This window comes from Oryctolagus cuniculus, chromosome 17 (genome assembly GCF_051225735.1).
Source record: "Oryctolagus cuniculus isolate XC-2025 breed Fujian yellow rabbit chromosome 17, ASM5122573v1, whole genome shotgun sequence".
Taxonomy (NCBI): domain Eukaryota; kingdom Metazoa; phylum Chordata; class Mammalia; order Lagomorpha; family Leporidae; genus Oryctolagus; species Oryctolagus cuniculus.
The window spans coordinates 54369566-54383757 of record NC_142883.1 but is presented as its reverse complement, the minus strand read 5'-3'; the positions used below and the strand labels follow the sequence as shown (position 1 = coordinate 54383757).

Here is a 14192-nt window from a genome sequence, read left to right as displayed (position 1 = left end):
ACGGGCTGTGGGTGTCGCAAGTGCTGGCTTAAACCAGTGCACCACAACGTCCGCCCTGGCATGCAGCTTTGGATATAGTCTGAGGTCAGATTACCTCCCTCTGGGCCTAACTCCAGTTTTTAATTAAATCTCTTGTTTTTAGCACTCTCCCTGTGAGATGCCTTATTCTTGGCTCCGCAGACCCGGTCCCATGCACTCTTTGAATCCCTACCCAGTCACCAAATGCAATTAACTTGTGTTAAAAATTGGAGAAGAGGCCGGCACCGTGGCTCACTAGGCTAATCCTCCACCTTGCGGTGCCGGGTTCTAGTCCCGGTCAGGGCGCCAGATTCTGTCCCGGTTGCCCCTCTTCCAGGCCAGCTCTCTGCTGTGGCCCGGGAGTGCAGTGGAGGATGGCCCAAGTGCTTGGGCCCTGCACCCCATGGGAGACCAGGAGAAGCACCTGGCTCCTGCCTTCGGATCAGCGCGGTGCGCCGGCCGCAGCGCACCAGCCACGGCGGCCATTGGAGAGTGAACCAACGGCAAAGGAAGACCTTTCTCTCTGTCTCTCTCTCTCACTGTCCACTCTGCCTGTCAAAAAAAAAAAAAATTGGAGAAGAAAGGTTGCATTATGAGTTGTTGTTTATGCTGGGTGGGCTGTGCCTCAGATTATATTAAGCTAAGTCAGAGCAGCCAGTGATTGCACGTTGTTACCCACTTCTCCCCCCACCCCCACCAGAGGGTCAAGTTCGTCACTGCAGTGCCCCTAATGCCCGAGTCACAGTGCCTGGCCTGGAGCTGGGGGATGAATGATTGAGTCCCTGTAAAAGGGGAGTAGCTGCTTGGCACATCGCAGTGGGATCCACCCGTGTTCTATGCGGGTGTCAGCCCCATCTCTCTGGCTTCCTTTGCCAACTTCCATGCCTTGTGCCTGCTGTACATTGTCCTTCCCGCCATGCCGCTGGTGGTTCTTGCTTCGTCGGTGGCCCCCGGTTAAGGGTGAGCCCCAGGTGCTGCTACCTGCTCCGAGTGAGGGGAGCAGCATCTCCCCTCCTTGTGTGCCTCAGATCTGCCAGGTCCCTGATATTGGGAACTTCAGGACCCCCATGCCTCCTCCTGCTCTAGGTTTCATTTTTCTCTCCATCCATGCCCCCGACCCTGATTTTTCAAAAATTGTTTAAAAATCACTTTTTTAAAAAAGATTTATTTATTTTAGAGGCAGAGTTAGAGAGAGAGGGAGATCAAAGAGAGGTCGTCCATCAGCTGGTTCACTCCCCAAATGGCTCCAATGGCTGGAGCTGGGCTGATCCAAAGCCAGGAGCCTCTTCCAGGTCTCCCACATGGGTGTAGGGCCCCAGGCACTTGTACCATCTTCTACTGCTTTCTCAGGCCATAGCAGGGAGCCAGATTGGAAGACGACTAGCTGGGACACGAACCAGTGCCAGTATGGGATGCTGGCACCTCAGGCCGAGGCTTAGCCTACTATGCCATAGCACTAGCCCCTAAAAACTCACTTTTAAACTGTACAAGTCAAGTACAAGGCGTGGCATAGAAGGTCAAGCTGTCGCAGGGCACACCTGCATCTCGCATTGGAATGCTGCTTTAGGTCCTGGCTACTCTGTGCTTCTGATTCATCTTCTTGCTAATAGGCCTTGGAGACAGCAGGTGATGGCTCAAGTGCCTGGGCTCCTCCCACCCATATGGGAGACCCAGATGGAGCTCCTGGATCCTGGCTCTGGCCTGGCCTGGCACCAGCTGTTGCTGGCATTTGGGCAGTAAACCAGCAGATGGAAAACCTCTCTCTCTCTTTCTCTGTGTGTGTCCCTTTTTTTCTGTCACTCTGTATTTCAAATAAAATAAATAATAAACTTTTAAAAATACAGTATACCACTCAGTAACATTTAGTGCACTCATTGTATAATTATCACTACTCTCTAGTTCTACAGCATGTTCGTCACCCTGAGAAGAAGCCCCATACCCACTGAGCAGTCTTTCCCCGTTCTCCCCTCCCCTCTGCTGACCCCCAGCCTCTGGCAACTGCACATCTGTTTCCTGTCTCTGGTTTGCCTATTCAAGGCCTTTCCTAGAAGTGGAATCAGAGTATGTAGCCATTTGTGTGGTTTTTGCCTTCGAGGCTCTTCCACACTGCAACGTGTATCAGTGCCCGTCCCGTCCCGTGACCAAGTGCTGCCCTGTTGTGGGTACCGCAGGACCTGTCTCCCCAAAACTCATACAGGAATGTTGAAGCCTAACAGGTGATGGATCGAGGGTGGGAACTTGTTCTAAGGATGGCCTTTAGTTCCTTGGCGCTGTGCCCTTGGAGGTTGGTTATTTTGAGTTCAGGTTCAGCCTAGGTTCTCACCCTCCCGGCTCACCCTGCACACCTGCTGTGACAAGCATGCCAGAATCAAGTGCTGCCCAGTCCTGAACTGTAGCCTCCCAACCCTTTCTTTCCCAAGACGTTCCCCTTGGATATTTTAGTTAAGGAAATGGAAAGTAGACTAACACGTAGCCCATAGTGTGGACAGGCCGTCCTTGTGTACCTTCTGTCACTTGATGGATGTGCAGATCATTTCAACATTTTTTTGGGAGTCAGGGGTTCTAGCTTAAATTGAATTCTGGTTGTGATAGTTTCCTTGTCTGAATCCTGAGTTCTTTATAGTTGGATTCATAATATTAATGGCTAACTTTTGGGTATTCTTTGTTTGTATTTTTTTAATTTTAATTTAAGATTTATTATTTTATTTATTTAAAAAGCAGAGTTACAAAGAGAAAATATGGAGAGAGAGAGAGAGAGAGAGAGCACACTCTTCCATCCACTGGTTCACTCCCCAATGGATGCAACAGCCAGGGCTGGGCCAGGCCAAAGCCAGGATCCAGGAGTTTCCTGTAAGTCTCCCATGTGGATGCAGAGGCCCAAGCACTTGGGCCATCTTTTGCTGCTTTCCCAGACACATTAGCAAAGAGAGAGCTGGATTGGAAGTGGAGCAGCTGGACTTGAACCGGCACCCACACGGGATGCCGGTGCTGCAGGCAGTAGCTTAACCTGCCACAATGCCGGCTCCTCATTTCCACATTTTGACTGTTGGGAATAGCACCACCCACTACTTTTTCTGTCTCCAGTTCTGCCTCCTGCGTTACTCACAGCAGAAAACACACTTGTGAAACGAGAAAACAGGTGCATTGTCCTACCTCTGATTCCACCTGTGAGATTTTGCCAACCCTTGGTTTGTTCATTCCCTCAACGGGCATCAAGCCCCTTCCTTGCTTACTCAGCCCTGCAGAATGTTGCAAGAGGCACCAACCATAGAACGTGAGTTTCGGTCTTTCAGAAGCTGGAAAGTCAGAAGTCAAACCCTAGTTACTGTTGTTCCTCATTTTCCCTTTGATTTTCTCCCTTTCTGTTTTTTTTTTTTTTCTCTGCTTCCTCTTTTCTCCGTTTGCTAATTGCTGCACTTGAATTCTCCTTTCCTCCTCCTTCAGCTGGCAGTGGGACATAGGAGAGAGTATTCTGTGCAGTGCCTGCCTGGAGGCGGCCAAGAACCTTGAGTGTTGCGTGAGTCGTCCTGGGGAAGGTGCAGGAAGTTTCAGAGGAGGCGGTTGGCAGCAGTCGACCATGGCAGGACCCAAGGACACAAATCATGGGCACTGATATTGTGTATCCCATGTGGCTTGGACTTGAGAGACTTGGTTCACAGACAGCTTTGAGGCCTTTTGCCATCCTGGAAGGAGTCAGATTGATGGATACTTAGGCAGGTATTAGAACCCAAGCAAGCCAAGCTGGGAGCCTGCGCTGTGGCACAGTGGGTAAAGCCACCACCCTCAGTGCCAGCATCCCACATGGGCGTCGGTTTGAGTCCCAGCTGCTCGACTTCTGATCCAGCTCTCTGCTATGGCCTGGGAAAGCAGTGGAAGATGGCCCAAGTCCTTGGGTCCCTGCACCTACGTGGGAGACCTGGAAGCAGCTCCTGGCTCCTGGCTTTGGATTGATGCAGCTCCGACCGTTGTGGCCATTTGGGGAGTGAACCAGGAGATGGAAGACCTTTCTCTCTCTCTCTCTGCCTCTGCCTTTGCCTCTCTGTAACTCTGGCTTTCAAAATAATAAATAAATCTTTGAAAAAAACCATAAAGAATCCAAACAAGCAGACCCACAGTGGGACAGCAGGAGAAGTTAACAGATGGAGGTGTCTGCTTCTCTCTCCCTGTTGTCTGTGAATGCTAAATATGTCTTCTGGGGTTCTGTGTCTGTGGTTTTCCCAGCCTGGATGGAAGACTCCTGAAAGCAGGGCAATCATCGTCTCTGATTTCTCCCCATCCGTCCCTGCTCACGGCACCCCTTGCAGCTTCCTGAACGTTCAGTTGTGCTGAGCATGCAACAGCAACTTCATTTGTTCAGTCCTCTGTCAGCAGTCACAGAGGGCTTTCTCGTGAGAGTTCTAGAACCTTCGCTACAGCCTAGGAAGATGGATTCTGTTTCTCAGATAAAGACTTAAGGCTCCCAGAGGGTAAGGCACTTGGCTGAGGACACACAGCCAGCCAGAGGGTTCAGCACGGCTTGGGACCAGTGCTCTCCACTGCTTCACCCTCTCCCACAGGGACTGGCTGGTTTTTGTAGCAGATGAAAACCATGTGTCTGTTCTTACTTGGGGAGATGGGAAATGAATCCTGATGCACTTGGACCTTGTTCCTTTTAGAGATTTTCTTTCCCTCCCTTTCTTTCTTCACATCTTAGAGTTTCCAGGTCAGAAGTAGTTTTGTAAAAGTTGCAGGTGGACTTGCCTATGACTCAAACCATGTAGATTCCTCTTTTCTGAGATGGTTCAGGGATTTCCTGCTAAGCCGTGTGTTCCTCATTTGCTACCACAGGATCTGATTCGAGAAGCTGCTGTCCATGATTCTTAGTGACGGGCACGGAGCCAGCTGTCAACGATGGTGCAGCTTGGAATTCGGTTCCGGGTTCACTGTTGGAGTTCTGCATCGGACCAAGTTGCCGAGAAGTCTGGCTCCGGCTGGGTCTGGTGGGAGGGGCTGATGTTTTGGAGTGAGTAAGCCCAGAGGAAGCTTGCCGAGAGGAAATTCGGTCAAGATGTTCGGTTTTAACACCTCTGGTTTCCTTCCAAACCAGAAGAGGAAAAGATCTGACTTCAGGAGTGAAGGAAGTTTTAGGGTGTCCCATGACTGGCTGACATGCATGGCTGGCTCCGTCATGCATTCTGCATGGCTCAGGTGAAGCTGCAGAGAGGGAGAAATGGTGCCTGGGATTTCTTTTTTTTTTTTTTCCCAAATTGCTGAGCTTAGCAAACAGTTGGTCACAAGTAGTGTTTGCTGGCTCACCCACATCAAGTGCCTGCTGGCTTGTGAGTTGTTTAGGGATCTCTGGTGGTGGTGTTGGGATGTGTGTGTGTGTGTGTGTATGTGAGAGAGCGAGCGAGCAAGCGAGCAAGCTTTTAAGCCCAGAGACTTCCCTTGAGGTGGCAAAGCAGGCAGGCATGAGAGGTCAAGTGAAAAGGGGGCTTGCTTTCTCAGTTGCAACCTTCTGGCTTGTTAACAAGGATAGGGTTCATTTATGGAATGCAAGGCATTGAACGTCTACTGCATGTGTGTGTGCAGTGCACAGCCTGTGCAGCGAGAGAAACCATAGTGAAGGAAGCCAAAGGACATCCTTGCCTTTGTAGAGTTTGCCTGTTAGTTGGAGATGGCAAAACAAGCTAAGTGACCTGCATGGTGATTTATAAAGCCTCTGACTTTAAATTAGGTAGACAGAGGTAGTCTCATATTAGGTGAGGACATCTGAGCAAGATATGAGGCAGAGAGGTGAGTGGACTGAGGGGTGGGAGGGGCCTGGCATGTGAGGACTGACCCTGGTTAGGACCTGTTTACTCCGAGTGTCAGGGGAGCCATTGAGCTGTGTCGTGACGTGACCCAGCTTCACGTTAGCAAGGATCACTCTGCCCTTTGTTGTAATGGATTTTGGGGGATGCCGGGTTGGGAGGCAGGGAGCTAAAAATAGAAGGGATGTGAGTAAGGTGGGTATTGCAGTAATACAAGAGAGAGATGACGTTGGCTTTGACCAGGATGGTAGATTTCAACATGGTAGACACATTAAACTTTGTATGTACTTTGAAGGTTAAACCAGTGAGATTTGGTGATGGAGCAATTGTGAAAGGTTTGGGAGATAACTTGAACTTGGTTCCAAGGTTATCGGCTCCAGCCACGGGGAGAAGAGATCTGCTAGTAAGTGAGAGGGTAAAGACTGGAAGGAAACCGGCGCCGCGGCTCACTGGCTAATCCTCCGCCTTGCGGCACCGGCACACCGGGTTCTAGTCCTGGTCGGGGCGCTGGATTCTGTCCCAGTTACCCCTCTTCCAGGCCAGCTCTCTGCTGTGGCCAGGGAGTGCAGTGGAGGATGGCTCAAGTGCTTGGGCCCTGCACCCCATGGGAGACCAGGATAAGTACCTGGTTCCTGCCATTGGATCAGCACGGTGCGCCTGCTGCAGCGCGCCGGCCGTGATGGCCATTGGAGGGTGAACCAACGGCAAAGGAAGACCTTTCTCTCTGTCTCTCTCACTGTCCACTCTGCCTGTCAAAAAAAAAAAAAAAAAAAAAAAAAAAAAAAAAAAAAAAAAAAGACTGGAAGGAGCGGATTTTGGGAGAAGATCAAGAGTTTGTTAGTTTGTTTTGGACAGGTTAAGTTTGCAATTCCTACATACAAAAGAACTTCAAAAAGCTCATGGAAATGGGTATTATGGGAAAATTATGCATATGCTTCAATTTTTTTGTACCAAAATAAACTCATCTTTCAAACTTTTAGGATCTATTTGAGTTTTACCTTATTTATGTATTTAGTTTATTTGAAGGGATGTGGAGGGAGAGAGATTGATTGAGAGACTGATTCTTCCATCCTCTGGATCAGTCCCCAAATGCCCACGACAGCTAGGCATGGGCCAGGCTAGACTCACCTGCCTAGCAGGGACCCATGTACTTGAACCATCACCTGTTGCCTCCCATGGTATGCGTTTGCATGAAATTTTAATGGAGAGCAGAGCCAGGACTTGAACCCAGGCACTTCAATATGAGATGCAGCTGTACTAAGCAGTACCTAACTTCAGTGCCAAAAGTCCTCCCCAAATTTACCTTTTTTTTTTTTTTTAAGATTTATTTTTTTATTTGAAAGGCAGAGTTACAGAGAGAGAGAGAGAGAGACAAAGAGAGCTCTTCCATCTGCTGGTCCACTCTTCAAATGTCTGCAAGCCTTGTGCTGGGTAAGGAGCTTCATCCGGGTCTCCCGCGCAGGGGCAGGTGTCCAAGCACTTGGGCCACTTTTCACTGCTTTTCCAGGTGCATCAACAGGGAGTTGGACCAGAAGTGGAGCAGCACCCATAGGGGATGGTTGGCGTTGCAGCCAGTGCCTTAATCCACTGTGCCACAACGTCAGCCCCTCTAAACTTACCTTGTAATCTTATTTCCCGTGAACTTTTTGAAATGCTCTTGTATGTTCAATTAATGATACTGAGTTGGCATTTGGAAAGATGACTCATTTTTGTTGTTGTTAAATTTGTATGTATTTGGGTGAGCGGTAGAGACACAAAAAGAGTGCCCATCCTGAGAGAGGTTCACTCCCCAAATGCCTGTAGTGAAGGGGTTGTGCCAGGGCCAAGGTCAGGAACCAGGAACTCAAACCAGACTTCCCATGCGGGTGGCAGGGTCCCAGTTACTTGAGCCAACACCTCTACCTCCCAGGATGTGCATTAGATGGAATCTGACATCAGGAGCAGGAGCCAGAATCAAGACTTGGTATCTAATATACAGTGAGGCATCTCAACTGCTTCCTGGGTTCACCCCTGGGAAGATGACTCAAGTCCAAGGGAGAGGGATTGGCTGGAGAGAGAAATTCAAGACCCCATGCTGGATGAGATCCCCTAGGGAAGGTGAGGGGGGGCGGATAGAGAGAAGTCCAAGGACTGATCCAGGGCTCTCCGCAGTGGGAAGACTGGGTGGGTATGGAGAGGTGAGACGCAGAAGGGGAGGAAAACCTGGAGACCAGGGCCGGCGCCGCGGCTCACTAGGCTAATCCTCCGCCTTGCGGCGCCGGCACACCGGGTTCTAGTCCCGGTCGGGGCGCCGGATTCTGTCCCGGTTGCCCCTCTTCCAGGCCAGCTCTCTGCTGTGGCCAGGGAGTGCAGTGGAGGATGGCCCAAGTGCTTGGGCCCTGCACCCCATGGGAGACCAGGATAAGTACCTGGCTCCTGCCATCGGATCAGCGTGGTGCGCTGGCCGCGGTGGCCATTGGAGGGTGAACCAACGGCAAAAGAAGAGCTTTCTGTCTCTCTCTCACTGTCTGCCTGTCAAAAACAAAAACAAAAACAAACAAAAAACCTGGAGACCAGGAGGTTCCTGCCTGAGCTTGGTGAGGATAATCAGAGTCATCACTGGGACGTGGCCTCTCAGGGAATGGAAGACACCAGGCACGCCCCAAACAATATCTGAGATAAGGCGGCAGCCACAGGACAAGGCGGCAGCCACAGGACGATGCGTGCTGTTCAGTACAAACAGAAACCCAGACTTCAGTGTGGCCAATGTCTGTGTTTTCCTTTGCTGGGAACCCCACCCAGGCCCCGGCCACACAGAGTCCTTGGAAAGGAGATGCCGCCACAGGACTTCACGCTGGGCTGAGTGCAGATGTGAATTTTTAGAAATCATTAATTTTTAACCACACACGTGATGCGTGAATTAGACCAGGCATCCTCGGTGGGCGGGGTATCACCCTAAAAGGGTGGACGTTGATTGGTTCTTGGGTGTAGGGAATGTCCTAGGTCTTACAGTGGCTTATCGCCTCAGTACATAAACACACATACACACAGCACGTAAATTAGGATTTCATGGCACCAGGAGAGTGATTAGGAAAGAAATATCTTGTAAGGCTCCTTGGAAGGGGTGCTAATGTAAAAAGGTTAAGGAACCCAGAATTATTCCTCAGCCTCCCTCCCCAGAGCCCTGGCGATTTTTGGGGTTGATTCTTCCTTTAAATAAATAACAGTAAGGTCCCAGTTCTTAGCTTCTTTTTGTCCCTCTTGGTCATGTACCTCAAAGAGATTTTCTTGTTAGCCCCTATCGATTGGTGCTTATTTCTAAGAGCTCTGTGGGATTCTGCCATATGCATACGACTTGGTTTCTGTTCCTTAGTGGATGGGTATTTAAGGTGTTTCCCCTCCATCCCTCCCTCCCTCCCTCCCTTCCTTCCTTCCTTCCTTTTCTTCCTCCTCCCCTCCCTCTCCTTCCCTTTCTCTTTCTTTCTTTCCCCCTCCCTTCCCTTTCTTTGCTATAAAATCACCAATGACCATTGCAGGGTTTTGTTTCTGCTCATGTGCCTCGGTTCAACAGCTCTTTCTGGAGGGTAGCAGAAGGTGCCCTGGGTCATCGGGCCAAGGCTGATTAGGCTGAAATTTTACAAGGTGGAGATGGGCCAACCAGGCATCTTGCTGGAGGTCTCCTAATCAGGCTTTGGAGCACATGGTCTCCTTAACCCTTCTGACACTGGCATGAGGTTGAGATTTTACTCACAGTCCGCTCTAGCTGTGAGATCACTGAGGTTTATGGGGCCGGTGCTGTGGCACAGCAGGTTAAAGCCCTGGCCTGAAGTGCCAGCATCCCATATGGGCGCTGGTTCTAGTCCCAGCTGCTCCTCTTCCGATCCACCTCTCTGCTATGCCCTGGGATAGCAGTAGAAGATAGCCCAAGTCCTTGGGTCCCTGCACCCACGTGGGAGACCTGGAAGAAGTTCCTGGCTCCTGGCTTTGGATTGGCGCAGCTCCAGCCATTGGCGGCCATCTGGGGAGTGAACCAGCAGATGGAAGACCTCTCTCTTTGTCTCTACCTCTCTCTGTAACTCTGCCTTTCAAATAAATAAAATAAATCTTAGAGAGAGAGAGAGAGAGCACTGAGGTTTAAAAAGGCACAATGACTTGGCCAAGGCCACTCAGCAGGGAGTGGTAGAGTGAAGGGCAAGAGTGGGGTCTCCTGACTAAGTGTAGTGAAACTGTCCTTCTCTGGGGTCCCTAGGATCTTTGATCCAGTGTGCCCCAGGGGAGCTGGGCCATGGCTTTGTCATCATGCTTGTCTTTTAAATTCAGCTATGGGGCCCTTAGTTTTCAAACATTAGAGTGCTCAGAATTGTTTTTATTCTCGTTGTCACTGACTAAGCAGGATAGGCCAACATTTTCTTTTAAAAAAATTAGTCCATAATATATAAAGTAGAGGTTACAAAATGCCATGTGTAATAAAATGCCAAGTGTGTGAAAAAATGTGCATGTGCGTGTGTGTGCATGTTTATAAGAGCAATTCTGGAAGAAGGCTCATCAAAATGCTGCTCGTGGCTATGGCTGGATGAAGGGATTATGGAGATGTCAAGTTCCTTTCTGGGGCTTTTCCTGGCTAGCTCCTCTGGCCAATATCTTTTGAACAATGTGTATGAATATTGTAATCTGAAAATTACAATGCATTATAAAAGTGAAGTCGGAATAAATATTTCGTTGGAAAGTAAAAGGAAAGAAATGGGAAAAAGAAAAGAAGATGTGAGGGTATTTCAAGAGTTTGTGGAAAATGAAACTAAAAGAAGGGTTTATTTTGGTGCCAGCAATTTTGAAATCCATGCATAAGATGTGTTCAAAAAGTTCGTGGAAAATGCATATTATGGGGGCTTCTTTGTTGCACATCTGGTAAAGTCGCCTTCTGCAGTGCCGGCATCCCATATGGGTGCTGTTTCATGTCCCAGCTGCTCCATTTCTGATCCAGCTTCCTGCTAAAGGCCTGGGAAGATCAGCGGAAGATGACCCAAGTGCTTGGGCCCCTAACACCCACGTGGGGGACCCAGATGAAGCTCCTGGCTCCAGCCTGGCCTAGTGCTGGCAATTGTGGCCATATGGGGAGTGAACCAGTAGATGAAAGATCTGTCTCTTCCTCTCTCTCTCTCTCTCTCTCTCTCTCTCTCTCTCTTTGTGACTCTTTCAAAATAAGTAAATCTTTTAAAAAGAAGATAAATATTATGAAAAAAATTAGGCATGAATTTCAGAGTTTTTGCACCAAAATAAACTTACCTGTTTTTTTTTAAGATTTTTTATTTATTTAAAATGCAGAGTTACGGCAGGGGGTGGGGGGAGAGATCTCCCATCCTCTTCACTCCCACAATGGCTGGAGCTGGGTCAGGCTTCAGCCAGGAGCCTGGATCTTTTTTCAGGTCTCCCATGTGGGCACAGGGACCCAATACAGCACAGCACCAGCCCTGTAAGCCTATCTTTTAACACCACTTTCCATGAAGTTTTTGATGTTCAGTCGTATTAACCTAACTTGGTAATTGTGCAAACTGATGCCCATTATAAAATTCGAGTTCTCCCTGGGAGAGAGATAAGGGAGTTTCCTTAAGACCTCACCCAATGGAAGGAAGCCGGTGATCCCAGGTTCCTGGGTGCCTTTTGCTCAGAGAGCCCTGAGGCTGACCAGGGGCAGTATTGCCTTCCTTGCCAGTAGTGTGGAGTCTTGGAAGACAGGCAGGGTCCTCTGAGTGCGGCGGGTCAAAGATTGTGTGACCCAGGCCCCTTCCGTAGTGTCCTGTTTCCAGATCCTGAGAGCCCTTGGCTGTCCTCCCAGATGGGGCTCCTGTCTAACCCCCATGGGGCATGGTGTGGGAGGGGCATGTGTGTTGTAAAATGCAAGCATCGGTCCATTGGTTACATTCCCTCTGGGAACACGGCTCTATTTTAGGATTGTCCAGAGGAAAAGGAAGGTTTGACCTTGCACAGGCGCTCTTGGCAACAAGCCAGTGATTGCTGACCAGCAGACGAGCTGGCCTGCCTAACAAGCGATCTGTAGAACTCGATGCATAAAAGGCATTGTGGAGCAGACACGAGGGGGTGGAGATCGATGGCGGTGCCAAGCTGGTGCCAAGGGAACTCTTCAGTGAGGTCGAGCAAATGCTCCCATGGGCCTGTGCCTTCGCCAGCTTTTCCATCTTAGAAGCAGCAAGGACAGTGTTAAATCTTTCCTAGGAGGTTTCCTTCGAGAGAAAGACTGATCAGAGACATATTGCTTTCTTTAAAAAATTATTTGAGAGACAGAAACAGACAGACATATGCACATGCCGAGAGAGAGAATATGTTCTCATCTGTTGGTTCACTCCGAGAGAGGGAGAGAGGGAGGAAGGGAGGAAGGGAGGGAGAGAGAGAGGGAGAGAGGGAGAGAGGGAGAGAGGGAGAGATGTTCCCATCTCTTTATCCACTCCCCAAATGGCTGCAGCTGCCAAGACTGGGCTGGGGCCAGAATCAGCAGCTGAGATCCTAATCCGGGTCTCCCAAGTGGGTGGCAGAAGCCCAGTTACTTGAGCTGTCATTGCCACCTCCCAGGGTTTGCATTAGCAGGAAGCTGCAATCAGGAGCCAGAGCTAGAGCCAGGATTCAAACACAGGCTCTCTGATGTGGGATGCAGGTACCCCAACGGGCATCTTCACTCCTAGGCCAAATGCCCCCTGGGAGAGGGACCCTAGTTCTAATCCTGGCTGCACGCTGGGAGGCGTAACTGGGAGTGGATGTGCAGACCAAACCCAGGCTAATGAAGTCAGAACAGGTGATGCTTCCAGGTGTTTGCAGGTAGACATTGAGACAACTTGTGCTGGGACATCGTAGACGATTGGAGCACTGCTAGTGACATCTGTCATGTCTCAGGCACACACTGCACCAGGTGACGTGCTCACTATCTGAATTAATCCATACCCAGGAGGTCAGGGTTTTGTATTTGCTCCTTTGGCAGGTGAGGAGTGGACTTACCGACCTAAGATCAGCCAGAAACTGGTATCCTGTGTTTGTGCCTCAGCAGGAACCCTCAGAGTCACACAGCTGTGTGGGGCAAGTAAGGGGCTTGCTGGAGGGATGGGGAGGCCAAGGGTGGATCAGAGCCCAGGGCTTGTCAGCACTCAAGCCTATTGGTAAACTGAGGCAGAAGGATTGGGGTAAGGTGCAGGGGTGATTTAAAAAAAATTAGTCCTTGGGGAAGAGTGGAAACCACTGACTTAAGGGAGTAGTACAGCTGTCCCCAGCTGGCCTTACAAGGTTCTTATCACCAGACTCAAGGAGTCATTTGCTTCTCCAATAGATAAGAATCTTGATGGCCAGTATTGTCCTGGAGTGATTTATGTAAGGGAATTCCAGGCCTGGGCAGAATGTAACCGTCACCTTCATGTAACCCCCAGACCAACTGGAGCCCACCTGGCCATCATAAATTCCCTAAAGGTCACAGCATCACTGACTAATCGAGGAGGGAAGATCACCATGAGCTCCACTGACCAGCCGGGAACCTGGACATGAGCTGATCACACATCTCTCAGCCCCAGTTTCAGTCTAGAAGAGCCTTCGGCCCTGACTGCTCAGGGAGCCCAGGAATGAAGCAATAAGTCCCGGATCCTTGCTTTGCAATAAATACTTTCTTCCACCAAAAAAAGAGAGAGAGAGAGAGACCTGGAGCAGGTGCAAGTGAAAGATGTAGTGGATAAGTGTGTTTATTTCTTCCAGTGTGATTCTAATCTGTGAATTCCTCTCTAGCATGTTCGCATACTGAGATCTTTCATTTCTTTAAATCTCATTTTAGTTGATGTTTTCCTTTGCAGATGTACTTTTTTGTCTTTTATTATTTATTTTTAAAATATGATCAAATACCCATAACATAAAATTTGCCAATTACCCATTTTATTAATTTTTTGAAAGCTTATTTATTTATTATTATCTACTTGAAAGGTAGAGAGAGAGAGATTGAGAGTTGATAGAGAGATCTTGCATCCACTGATTTCACTCCTCAAATGCCTGCACAGGCCAGGTCTGTGCTAGCTCAAAGCCAGATGCCAAGAACTCCATCCAGCTCTCCTAACACGAGTGACAGAGGCCCAAGTACTTGGGCCATCATTGGCTGCTTCCCAGGTACTTCAGCAGGGAGCTGGACTGGGAGTGGACAAGCCAGCATGAGGACTGGCACTCCATTATGGGATGTGGGCATCATAAGTGGCAATGGAACCCACTGTGCCACAATGCCCACTGGCACCATACCCATTTTTAAGGGTTCAGGTCAGTGGTGTTCAGCGTTCATATTCACGCTGTTGTTTAGACATTGCCATCATCCGTCACTACCATTCTTCCAGCTTGGAAAACAGAAACTCTACCTACCAAACAACAAGC

General features: G+C 49.4%; 1 protein-coding gene and 1 long non-coding RNA gene across 4 annotated transcripts in view; both read left to right on the top strand.

Moving 5' to 3' along the window:
• LOC138846210 (uncharacterized) overlaps nucleotides 1–13447 on the top strand; it is a 37214-nt gene extending 23767 nt beyond the window's left edge. Inside the window, exons 2-3 of the long non-coding RNA XR_016224295.1 lie at nucleotides 12778–12872; nucleotides 13217–13447. This is a non-coding gene — a long non-coding RNA (uncharacterized LOC138846210). The remainder of the gene's footprint in view (nucleotides 1–12777; nucleotides 12873–13216) is intronic.
• Nucleotides 1–14192, top strand: part of GAS7 (growth arrest specific 7) — a 247581-nt gene that overhangs the window by 25487 nt on the left and 207902 nt on the right. The window lies entirely within an intron of this gene.